The following is a 10,000-nucleotide window of genomic DNA, read 5'->3' as shown; positions in this document are numbered from 1 at the left end:
CCCAAGGCCGCTTTCCGTGACCGAGTCGGCCTCCCCGCCTGTACTCGTCCCGGCCCGAGAAACGAGACGCGGGGTGGATCGGGACCAGGCCACGCACCAGGCCGGCCGGCGCGCCATCCTCCCTCCCCCGACCTGACCTGACCTGGACGAACGCCTCCCCATCGCCCGCCCCCGCGAGGCTGATCCGTCCGGCCGGTGAGGAGGCCGCTTGTCGGGCGCCACCTGCTGCCCGGCATCCTCTTATATAGTGTTCGAGGAGGTCGACCAGGTGGCCCGGCCTGGATTGGGGGGGGGGGGGGGCGCGGGGTGCGGTGTCCCGGGCGGCGGGGGACGGGGGGGGGTAGGAGTGGAGAGGGAAAGGTGGGCGTGGAGAATGCCGGGGTCGGGGGTCGGCGCGGGGCGGGGCGGGAGTTGGGGATGGGGAGGGGCGGGAGGCCGTCTGGACATGGAGGGTCGGAAGAGCGGTGGTGACAATGATTTTCATTATCATTTAGAAAGAAGAACGTGGACTTCTTTAGAGGAGTCCTTTGAATAGCTTCTCCATTTAGTTAACATACATCCAAATGGAGGTCGGGAAACTTGGGTCCTGTTAACATATGGATGGAAGTGGAAAGAACTATCGCGATGACCGTCCTTGTGTTTCTTTTATTTTTTCTTTCTTCCTGCTCCCCAAAGCCGCCCCCCCCACCCCCGCCCCGCCCCGCCCCGCCCCGCCCCGTCCCGTCCCGTCCCGTCCATAGTTGTAGGTTCCAGTGGTAGGTCTTTCGCGTTTCTGCTATGTGGGACGCCGCCTCGGCGTGGCTTGAAGGGCGATGCTGGGTCTGGGGCTGCGCCCAGGATCCGAACCGGTGAAAACCTGGGCCGTCGAAGCCGGGGGCCGGGGTGGGGGGCGCTACTTGACCGTTCGTCCACGGGCTCGGCCCCCGGCCCCTTGTTTTCTAGGGAGAGAGACAGAGAGACCCGATCCATTTTCCCTTGGCCTCTAAAGCGTGCGTGTGGTCGAAAGGCGACAGAGAGAGGGGTTCTGGTCCAGAAAGCCCCGACTGCGCCGCCGCGGGGATCGGTCGGTTCCGCCCGAACCGTCCGAGTCGGAAAGGAACGGACAGCTTTCCTCCTTTGGGCCCCTGACTTGGGACCGACAGGGGAAGAGGAACAGGCCTCTCTCCCTCACACCCTGGCCCCTTCCTCCAGGACGCCCTCCTTCTAGTCAGCCCGCCTCTGGCTTTTCCACACGCCGACGACCGCTCGTCGGCATGGACCCACCTTCCTTGGGGGACACCACCACACGACTCTCCCACTCGTCTGCCTGCCTTTCGTTGGCGTCGCTGCCAAAGGCGAGGGGTAGGGGTGGCGGTGGCAGGGACGGCAGGGGCCCAGCGGCTCTCTGGCGGGTGAGGAAGTCTTGCTGGTTCTCCTAGGTCGGTGATCTTTCTCGATCTCCACACACATTCTTCGTTTGGGGAGCCAAGAGACGCCCTCTGAGGAATCCCTATGGCCAGGGTCGATCACTTACTCGCTCACTGCCTCGGCCTCGGCCTCGGCCTCTGTCAGTCTTGTCTCTCTCCCTCCCTCCCTCCCTCCCTCCCTCCCTCCCTCCCTCCCTCGTCGGTCTCTGTGTGTGGACGTCTAGGTGGAGGCGAGGCAGGGAGGCCACCCACCCACCTACCTCGTGGTTTACCACACGCTCTACACGGAGGTAGAATTCCCATCCCACCGAATCCATCCTTTCCACGGGGCACAAGCCAGTGGCCTTCGGGAGTCTCTCTCCCCAAGGTGGCGCATCCGTCATGGCTATCTATTTCCAGAAGGTTTCCGTTTCCATCCCCTCCCCCCGAAAGAAAAAACGGCCCCACTCCCGGATCTGCCCCACCACGATCACCACCACCGCTGCCGCCGCCGCCGCCGCCGCCGCCATCTGCTGTCGCCCTCTAGGGTTGGACCGTTCTAGCTCTCTCCTCTGTGTGGAATCGCAACGTAGGTCGCCTTGGATGTCTGGCACCTCTCACTTAGCAGAAGGTTTTGGAGGCTCAGGCTGGGCCACGCTTTGGCCCGGGTCAGTGTTCCGTTCCTCTGGACGGCTTCCTCGTTTTCCACGAGAAGGAGCCGTGAAGACGGAAAGGAAGGGCGGATGGATGGCTTTTCCCGTGCTACCGAGTCCCTCTCCCCTTTTCCCCAAAGCGTGAGGGGCGGTCGAGAGGATCGTCTCTGATGACAAAAGTCAGAGGCACCCCGGGTCAGACACCGTGCGAGGCGTTGGTGTGTTCTCGAGAGGAGAACACGTCCCCGTCAGCGTTTCCTGTCGTTCTCGTTCCGAAAGGATTCACGCGCCACCCCGTCTCCCTCAAGGTCTTAGGGCTGTCGTGCTCCGCAGCCGTCACGTGTCGTGGATCCTGGGCACCACCACGCCACCCCGCCCCCCCCCCCCCCGCCATAGCTGTCGATCGCTATGTGGCACGCCTACGTTTGCCCAAAAGAGCAGTCCGATGGACAGCGTGGTGCTTTTCCCAGCAGGCAGGCAGGTGAGAGTCACCCCTCTAGAAGGTTTCCAAGCCCCGTTCCATTCTCAGAGGCAGCTCCTTTGGCCATCAAGGAGGCAGGCGATGGGGGTGGGGGTGGGGATGGGGATGGGGCAGGGGCCTCTGTCCCTCTGTCGCGGTAGAAATGATTGGGAAAGGAGGGACGATGGGCGTAGGTCGACCATCCTGGGCGGTGGTGCTTTGGGAGCTTTTTCTAGAAGAAGGAGCGAACGGCGTTCCCTGGGAAGGGAGGAAACCAGAGGAGGTCCCCCTCAGACCGACCTGGCACGAGAAGGACACACACTCTCTCTCTCTCTCTCTCTCCCTTTTCTTCCTGACTTGAAATCAGGAGACAAAACTCCCCTGCCAAAGGGGCCCTCCCAAAACGGGGAGTGAGGAAGACCTCCTTCTCTTCACGGCTGAAGTTCTCCCTGCCTTTCCTGGACGGGAAGGATAGCACCTACGCCCGCTGCCGTCGGTGACTTTTAGTCCCCCTGGAGAGGAAGAAATTCTTTCCCGTGGCCGAACCCTGGCGGTTCGTTCGTGCTGCAGAGGACGTGACCCTCTCTGACACACCCAGGAACCTCCTCGCTCCGGGTCGAGGAGAGGGAGTTCTGTTCTGTGGTTTAGAATGGTGCTTAAAAAGGGATGTCGCTTACAAAGGGTCCTCGTCCCCCTTCCTAAACCTAAACGGACGGCTCGGCTCGGAGGCGTGAGATACGTTTCGCATCCTCCTCGTCGTCTTCACTCAAAGTTTTATTGGAGTTTGGAAGATTTTATTTTTTGTCTTTCCTTTTTCTCCCCAAAGCCCCCCGGTACGTAGTTGTGTGTTCTTCGCGGTGGGTCCTTCTAGCGGTGGTATGTGGGACGCCGCCTCAGCGTGGTTTGATGAGCAGTGCCGTGTCCGCGCCCGGGATCCGAACGAACCGATGAAACACTGGGCTGCCTGCAGCGGAGCGCGCGAACTTAACCACTCGGCCACGGGGCCAGCCCCTTACTGGATTTTCAAAACAACTCCGGGGGCCGGCCCGGTGGCGCGGCGGTGAAGTTCGCACGTTCTGCTCCGCCGGCCCCGGGTTCGCCGGTCCGGATCCCGGGCGCAGGACCCGGCACCGCTTGGCGAGCCACGCTGTGGCAGGCGTCCCACCTGGAAAGTAGAGGGGGATGGGCACGGATGTCAGCTCAGGGCCAGTCTTCCTCGGCCGACAGAGGAGGATTGGTGGCAGATGTTCGCTCAGGGCTCATCTTCCTCAAAAATAAAATAATAAATCGATTCGATAAAATGTCAAATAACACAACCGCGGGATCACGCTTAGAGTCACCCTTGGCCCGATGATGCCACTCCCCACCCCCCCCACCCCCCTGCCCCCCACCATTTGGAGGTGCCGTCAGTGGGATTCGTTCCTGTTTGTCCATCTTTCTTCCTCTTTTTTTTTTTTTTTTTAAAGACTGGCACCCGAGCTCATTGCCAATCTTTTCTTTTCTTTTTATTCCTCCTCCTTCTTCTTCTTCTCCCCAGAGCACCCCAGTACCTAGTTCTATATTCTCTTTGAGGGTCCCTCTGGTTCTGCCGTGTGGGACGCCACCTCAGCGTGGTTTGATGAGCGGTGCCGTGTCCGAGCCCAGGATCCGAACCTTCCAAGCCCCGGGCCGCTGAAGCGGAGCGTGCAAACTCAACCGCTCGGCCACGGGGTCAGCCCCTCCCTCCCTCCCTTCCTTCCTTCCTTCCTTCCTTCCTTCCTTCCTTCCTTCCTTCCTTCCTTCCTAAGGAGGAGGAGGCAGGCACTGTGTGAAGTCGCCAGTGAGTCTGTGGAAAGAGACGGAGGATTTCCCATGGGAAGCCGGGGCGGGGGACACGGACCGATGTCGTGCGAACTTGAAGGTGAAAGATCAAAAAACCCACACACGCCTAGAGCGGCGGGTTGCCCGTTAGGAGTTTGCTTGCCGGGCCCATAACGCAGGGCTCATCGATGAGCCAAACCGTCCGTGATCCTCAAGCAGTCTAGTAGGGTTAGAGAAAGGAGGGGGGCACTCTTTCTGCCCCAGATGAGGCGAGTTTCTCAGACAGCCACCCTGCCCCAACATCTTCCCTCCCTGCCTCCCGGCCCTTGGTGGACTGCGGCCTAAGGGTGGGGGAATTGAAGAAAGCCGTTCAATGGAAAAAAGCCCGAGGCCATGGGAGAGAGCTTCCTGCACTTGAATGAAGCCCTGACGCCAGGCCCATCGGAATGAATGGGCCTGACCTCCCCTCCCCCCTCCCCCCTCCCCCCTCCCAGGCTGGCGACTCGGCAGTGGAAGGCTAGGGGTTTCTTCCGAAATGGTGAACCGGCCCCCTTGTCCACAGGAAAACCACACACGGGTACAGCCTAGGCCGGATCTCAGGGTACAGCCTAGGCCGGATCTCAGGCCAAGTCGTCAGGGTGGCAAGATGATGGCGGATGAGAGGAAACTTGTTCTGGGACCGCACCGCCCCCCCCCCATCGCCTCTCTGGCTGAGAAGAGGGCTGGGGAGCGGTGAGGGTCAGGGGGAGAGTGGGGGCGGGGCCGGGACAGGGACCACCGGGCAGTAGGACGGGAGTAGCCCTGAGGCCTGCCTGCCTGCTTCCTTCCCTGCCGGCGCAGGGCTGAGAGAGGCACGGGGCACGCTGGCTCCTGCCCCTTCACTCATTCGGGAAGCCTCCTGTTGTTGCTCCTGAGGTGCCGGCTGCGGTGACAGACAGAGCAAAACTCCTCTCTCTGTCTATTTCTTCAAAGGCCCGAGTCTGAGCTACGACAGATTCCCCTGTGGCTCAACCCGCAACCTCCCATCCTGCCAGACCAGACCCCTTGTCTAAAAACCTCCACTGGAGGAGCTCTTCCACCTGACTCGGAAAGGAAACACCAGCCCCGCCTCAGCCTCACACCCACCACCACCACCACCACCCGCCCCCCCCCCCCCGCCCCACTCTCCTCCGGACCCAGATACCTAACAGAGGGAACAAAAATCCAAAAATCCTGCTGCTCTCCTTCTACCACCTCCACTTCAGAAGAGTCAGTCTCCCCCGAACACCTCAGACTCTGTGACTTCCCGCGGCCTCCCTTTCCCCGTCCCCATTCTCTCCCCGGACGGGCCCCATCTTACACTTGAACGACAGCTCCACCGCTCGGGGCAGCTGGACACGATGTCCCAAAGTGGCCCGGACGGTAGCCTGGTCGATTCCAAAGGACCCACGCACGCAGTCGGCCATAAACGTGGTGTGGAGATCGTGGACGTTTGCGGGCCTCTGATGAAATCGCTGCTCCGGGGACCCCGGCGTCTAGGACCCGTCTTCTCCGTGTTCTTCACACCGTTGCTCCTGGGCCGGTTATTCTCTTCCCTCTCACTGACCTTAACGTTTTGTCTCTGCCATTGAATTTTGACTGTGCGAATGTGACTTGCCGCTGTAGGGCTGCGTGGATCTCTCAGGCATCCTGCTGTGCCGTGCGGGGGGAGGGGGGGGAATCCTTGGTGGGTGGGTCGATAGACGTCCCTTTGGTTGTGCCCTGGAGGGGAGAGACAGAGGGGACGACTCAATCCACCACGAACGCTGATGTCGCTCCGATAAACCTGTAGCGGTGATTCTAGTTTATGGCCCGTGTCCTGAAAATAACTTCCCGAAGGGCCAGCCCGGCGGCACAGCGGTTAAGTTCGCACGTTCCGTTTTGTCAGCCAGGGGTTCGCAGGTTCGGATCCGGGGTGCGGACGTGGCGCCGCTTGGCGAGCCACGCTGTGGTCAGCGTCCCGCCTATCAAGGGGAGGGGGATGGGCACGGATGTTAGCTCGGGACCACTCTCCCGGGGCAAAAAGAGGAGAATTGGCAGCAGGTGTCAGCTCGGGGCTCGTCTTCCTCGAAAAATAAATTAATTAAATAAATAAAAACAACTTCCCAAACCTCTCTGATAACTTGAAGCTTTGAAGTTTTGCGAGGTGAAATCAGGTGATAAAAAAGTCCACGGACGGGGGCGGCCCCGTGGCCGAGTGGTTAAGTTCACAAGCTCCCCTTCGGCGGCCCAGGGTTTTGCCGGTTCAGATCCCGGGCACGGCACGGACACGGCACCGCTCGTCGGGCCGTGTGGAGGCGGCGTCCCACATGCCACAACTGGAAGGGCCCTCAACTAAGATAGACAACTATGTCATGGGGGGGATTGGGGGAGAAAAATCGGGAGGGGGGAAAAAAAAACAGAAACGGAAGATTGGCAACAGGCGTTAGCTCTGTGAGGGCCGATCTTCCTCACCCAAAAACTAAAGTGAGATGAAATCAAATAAAGCGAAGGAAAAGATAAACCTATGAAATCCCATGTTTCTAAAAGTGGCCAAGTGTTTAGAAATTGGCCAAGCGACGGAATGCTCATGGGAAGGACAGTTCCTAATTGCTGGCTTCTTAGTTTTCACCAAAATTAAGGTTCGTGAGGGTTAAAAAATCTACTTAACAAATGCGATGAAAGCCACTAGGCCGGCCCGGTGGCGCGCTGGTTAAGTGTGCCTGTTCCGCTTCGCCGGCCCGGGGTTTGCCAGTTCGGATCCCGGGGGTGGACGTGGCACCGCTGGGCGAGCCACGTGGTGGTAGGCGTCCCACATATGAAATAGAGGAAGATGGGCACGGAGGTTAGCTCAGGGCCAGCCTTCCTCGGCAAAAAGAGGAGGATTGGCAGCAGTTAGCTCAGGGCTCATCGTCCTCAAAACAAAACAAAACAAAACAAAACAAAAAGCCACTAAAAGTGAATATGGGAAACATCTTTGTGTTCAAGGAAAGTGAGATGGCTGCCTTCAGGCAAGAGGGCCTAAAAAGTAAAGATCGTTTTGTCTGTGAAAAGGTGATCAAAGTTTCATGGGGAAAATAATCTGAGAAAAAGGCCTGTTCGTGGTCAAGTGGCCTAAAATTGGAACGAGTGGACAGATAGAAATGGCGAGCGATAGGATCTATGGGAGTCTATGAGGAAGCCATTGGGTGTCGGCCTAATTCGGCCTGACAGTGTTTTTCGAAAAGGGCCTGACGTGGCCGTCGAGCACAGCATCGCATCCTAGATCCGCTTTACACATTTCCTACGGCAAGAACCAATGCCCTTAAGGGAAAGGAGCAGCTTCCCCGTGCTCGAGGCCTTTCCTTAAGGAGAGGCATCCTTTCCTTAGGCTAGGAGCGGATGGTTGCGCTCACACTTTGACCATCCGGCTCCCCTGTGACCACCCAGGCCCAGACAACAGACCTGCCACCCAGCAGTGTCTGTCGATCGCTGTGCCGACAGAGCAGTCTCGCGACTATCATCCAAGGGACCTTTCGATCCTATGTAAACGTCCTCTCTGGGGGTCTAGAAGCACTCTGTACACCCCACTTCCCCGGGCACCCTCTCTTCCTTCGGGAAGAAAGGCCCCGGGCCACAGTCCTCACATTTTAGCTCAGAATAAACGCACCCCGATTTTCACGGATAGATTGGTTCCGGATTATTTCCGTCGACAGAATGGAATCAAGTCAATGAGTTTCAAGATCGGAGGGAAGCTGATGCAAAATCAGAATTTGTTTTTCTCACTCCCGAAAGGATACTTTTCTCTAACTTCTAGTCTCCTCCTGATAAAGACATTGGAAAAGGTTCTCTTGACCTCTGAGGGAATCGACACAAAGACAGAGATCCTCCATTTTGTCAGAATGATTTTCCTAGGCCTCCAATGGAGGAGGCCTCCCTCGGACGGGAGCTCAGCTTTTGTTTTGCAACAGTTTTCCTCTCTCTGCTTGCCTTTAACATCTCCTTTCCCGTTCTTCTTTTTTGGAAGGAAATACGTGCACCGCTGGGAAAAAAAAAAAAAAAGAATTTTCTAAATGACCAAGAAGATCTACGACTGTTGTTATTTTGGTTTCACGGAGCAGTTCCACGTCCACATTTACTCCATTTTAAACACCCACACACACTCACAGCACGGCGCTGTGAGGATGTCCGCGGGGAACTCGATTTGTGGAGGGAATGGCTGTGAGGTCTCTGCCCCAACCCCCACCATTTGGGTGCTTCTGCTTGTTGATGAGGACGGGAAGCCCTGCTGAAATCCATATTCTTATCACCACACGTGCATCTGCACCCATGCTCCCCCCGTGTGTCGTCTTTGGGCTTTGCTGTGGCCCGTGCGGAGGGAGACCTGTTTTGTGTTGTAAACTTTTCCGCGCCAAGCGGCTCGGTCCTTTCCTCTACGACTTGTGGGCTCTGTCTGTCCGTCTGCCTTAGAGAGACCCTCTGGGCCGGAAGTGACAGGCTGCACACAATTCCTGACAGACTGCGGACAATTCCTCCGTCGTCACGGTCCTTCTCTGATGACGTGCATGGTTTCGGTTTGACAGCGACCCCCACCCCCCACCCCGCCGTGATTTTCTAAGTCCTCCCGGGAGCCCGGGAAGTGCTCGGGCCGCTCCGGGAAGCGGGGCCGGCAGCCCCGGCCTGCCCCGTGGCATCTCCGGGGACTTTTCCACCTCTGGTCCGCGTCAGCCAGCGGCAGCCCCGCGCCCGGCCCGGCCCAGAAGTCACGTGGGGAGTCTGTCCCCTTCCTGGCAAGCCCACCCACCCCACCCCCCTCCCCGCCGATTTTCCAACACCTCCTTCTGCGCCCAGGGTTGCCCTGTGCTGCCTGGGAGCTCCGAGGTGGACACCCTGGGGCCTCACGTGGTGACCTCCCGCCCGCCCAAGCGGGCCCAGAGAGAAAGAGAGAGAGAGAGAGAGACAGAGAGAGACAGAGACAGAGACAGAGACAGAGAGAGACAGAGACAGAGACAGAGACAGAGACAGAGAGAGACCTGACCCGGCGGTGGGCTCAGGCTGTGCACTCTCGCTGGCTGGTGACCCGGTTCCCTCCCCGCTGACCCCTCCGCGCCGGTCGTTGGGCGCCATCTGGCGGCCGCTTTTACAGAGTGGCCCTCCTCCGGAGCCCCGGCGACATGAGCAAGGGATGGGACTCGCAGGACGTCTGTGTGGTTTCCAGTGTGGGGCTGTGTGGAACAGAGCTGCTAAGAACATTCATGCCCCGGATTCTGTGTGAATGAACAGGAACGTGGCCGCAGCCCCCCACCCCGCCCCCCGCCCCAGCCCCCGGGAGTGGTGGGAGTGGTGCCCTCCAGACCACCCTCGGGTTGGATGCCTCCCTCCCTGAAGGACTCACGGGACTCCACAAAAGCTGACTTCCTGGAGGTCCAGCGGAGACCCCCAAGGCCCAAGGCCCCCCCCCCCCCCCCACCCACCCACCACAGATCACTGTGGAAGCCTTAACGACCCAAGGCTCAGCTACATACAGACGCTCTTAGGAGGCAAGATACACCAAAGGCTTATGTAGGTTGCCACTTTCGGTGGTTGTTTCCGCGGCGTGTCAGTTTTGGAACCCGCCACGCCCTTTTTCACAGAGGCCATACCGTTTCCCTTCACCACCAGTGAGGCGTGAGTGACTGACTTGGCTTCTCCGCGACCTGACTAGCAGTTTGATCCTGTTCCGGTAT

General features: G+C 59.0%; 1 long non-coding RNA gene across 1 annotated transcript; it reads right to left on the bottom strand.

Moving 5' to 3' along the window:
* Window positions 1-3,277: 3,277 nt before the first annotated feature.
* Window positions 3,278-8,080, bottom strand: LOC139043642 (uncharacterized). The gene is made up of 3 exons (XR_011500721.1): window positions 7,945-8,080; window positions 5,638-6,038; window positions 3,278-3,765 (listed from the first exon to the last, which is right to left on the bottom strand). It is a non-coding gene; the product is annotated as an uncharacterized lncRNA (long non-coding RNA).
* Window positions 8,081-10,000: the final 1,920 nt, after the last annotated feature.

The sequence above is a fragment of the Equus asinus genome, unplaced genomic scaffold, assembly GCF_041296235.1.
Source record: "Equus asinus isolate D_3611 breed Donkey unplaced genomic scaffold, EquAss-T2T_v2 contig_311, whole genome shotgun sequence".
In the NCBI taxonomy this organism is placed as follows: Eukaryota; Metazoa; Chordata; class Mammalia; order Perissodactyla; family Equidae; genus Equus; species Equus asinus.
Note: the sequence above shows the minus strand (reverse complement) of the source record. Positions and strands in the feature narration are given on the sequence as shown.